The sequence below is a fragment of the Trichechus manatus genome, unplaced genomic scaffold (assembly GCF_000243295.1).
Source record: "Trichechus manatus latirostris isolate Lorelei unplaced genomic scaffold, TriManLat1.0 scaffold00180, whole genome shotgun sequence".
Lineage (NCBI taxonomy): Eukaryota > Metazoa > Chordata > Mammalia > Sirenia > Trichechidae > Trichechus > Trichechus manatus.
This window is the reverse complement of record NW_004444116.1, coordinates 432,238-434,511: the sequence shown is the minus strand read 5'-3', so window position 1 is coordinate 434,511 and position 2,274 is coordinate 432,238. Positions and strand designations below refer to the sequence as shown.

The window sequence follows — 2,274 nt, the reverse complement described above, 5'->3', positions numbered from 1 at the left end:
ATTTTCCAAAGAAAGTCTCTCTAGCTTTTCCTCCTTGGCCTTGGGCCTTCTATTGTATGTCCCTATTACACTTTTTGCCAGTGCAGCTACAGTCTGATTGTTGGCCTCACAATGTTTCAGGTAATGCTTGCCTCTTCTCTGCCTTACATGAGTTCTGAGATGGTTGAAACAGAGACAAGTTGTTTGTTTCAGTCTTAGTGATTCACCCAACAGACTAGAACAACTACAATAATTTGTAAATAGGTCTGCTCTGCTTCCTCTGGAACCGGGGACCAGGATCCCAAGCTGAAAACAGTGGCTGCTTCCAAGCTGGGAAGGGCGTTGGAGCATAGACTAGTAAAAAAAAGCAAGTCACATAGCTTTCCTACCGTTTTTGAGGGGCACAGTGGTTAAGCGCTCAGCTGCTAACCAAAAGGTCAGCATTTCAAACCCACCAGCCTGCTCCTCCTGAGAAAGATGTGCCAGTCTGCTCCTGTAAAGATTACAGCCTTGGAAATCATATGGGGCAGTTGCCTTTTTTCTTCATTCAGATTTACTTGGTTGCTGTGAACTTCTGACTGTTTACCAGAGTTCTGACAAGGCTGGTTCTGACAGTTTCTGCTTATTTTTTGATGTTGCTATGCGGAGACAGGAGCATGAAGCTCCTTATTCTGCCATCATGCTGACATCATTTTCTTATTTTAACTTTTTATGTTGACATAGTTTCTGACTTACAGAGAAATTTCAAGAATAGTATAAGGAACTGTCATAAATCACCCAGGTTCTCCACGTATTAGCAATTTACCACGTATGCTTTATTTCTTTTTCTCTGGCATGCACACTCTTTCTCTCTGGCATGCACACTCTTTCTCTCTATATATAAATAATTTTTATATACTTGTGTATAAATTTATAATATATTATATTTTTTTTTCTAAACTGTGACAGTAAGTTGCAGACTAGCTGTCCCTTTACTCCTAAATACTTCATTGCGTATTTTCTAAAACAGGAGCCTGCTCTTTCCTAACCACAGAACAATTATAAAATCAGGACTAAAACTTTTATTTAATCAAGACCTTATTAATGTTTTCCAAATTGTGTTAATCCTTTATACAAAAGAAAATGTCTGGTATTCACTTGTCATGGCTCTTTAGTCCTTAATCTGGAAGAGTTCCTTAATCTTTCTTTATCTTTCATTTCACTGATATTTTTTATAAATAGGTCAGGTATTTTGTAGATTGCCCCCTCAGTTTAGATTTGTGTGATGTTTCCTCTGAGTTATATATATTCAGACTATGCATTTTGGCAGGAATGTCACAGAAATGAAGTTGTGTCCTTCTCAGTTCATCACATCAGGAGGCACATAATGCTAATTAGTGCCAAATACTCCCAATATTAATTATGATTAATTGACTAAAGAGGTGTGTCTATAAAATTTCTCCACTGTCAAGTTATTATTTTTTCTTTTGTACTTTCCTTTTGTACATGAGTTAAGGCAGCACACTTTTTTTCATTGTATTTGGCTGTTTTGAAAAGAATAAAGGAAGAAGAATTTGATATTTGAGCATAAGGACAGGGACAATTTGTTTGTCAGAGCCACAAAATTCAATGAAAAGATCCAGTTGTCCCATCTGTAAATTGAATCCTGGCATCCCAGGTACACCACTTTACTACAGAGAAAGTACGTGGAAAAAGCATTTTCCCTCCACTCCTACTCTGGACCAGCCGATCCAGTGGGACAGGAGTGGTTTATTTGGTAGTGCAATGGTTCTCATACTAGACTCAAAAAGGGATGTCGAGTCCCTGCGAACAGAGCAGTGAGTCATGAATTTCATGGAGTTTTCCTTGCCAAGTATGGCATGTCTGGTTTAGTGTTCTGTCAAAAAGGACACGATTCCATAGGGAAGATGATCCGAGGCAGAGTTTTCGAGGGGAGGAAACCAGGTGGCATTACCGATACCTGCGCTCAGCTCAGAGAAAAGCTTGTTTTTTAGGGTTTTATGAAGCTTTTTTAAATCATTTTTTTTTTTCTGGCAACATGCAAAAGCCCACGGGCAGTGAAGTTGTGGCCGGGACCAGGAGCAAGCCAAGCTTAGCTGAGATATCTTCGCCGTCGTAGTTGCGGAAAGATCGAGTTTCTTTCTGCGTGGGCAATTTCAGATTGTTGGATAAATTGAGAAAGCAAGTAAATTAAAATCGACGTGGAAATACTCCGTAGTCGGCAGGATTCGAACCTGCGCGGGGAAACCCCAATGGATTTCTAGTCCATCGCCTTAACCACTCGGCCACGACTAC

At 39.8% G+C, this 2,274-nt stretch overlaps 1 non-coding gene across 1 annotated transcript; it reads right to left on the bottom strand.

Annotated features, from left to right (window-relative positions):
• Positions 1-2,192: 2,192 nt before the first annotated feature.
• Positions 2,193-2,274, bottom strand: TRNAS-AGA (transfer RNA serine (anticodon AGA)). Its single transcript has one exon. It is a non-coding gene; the product is annotated as a tRNA-Ser (tRNA).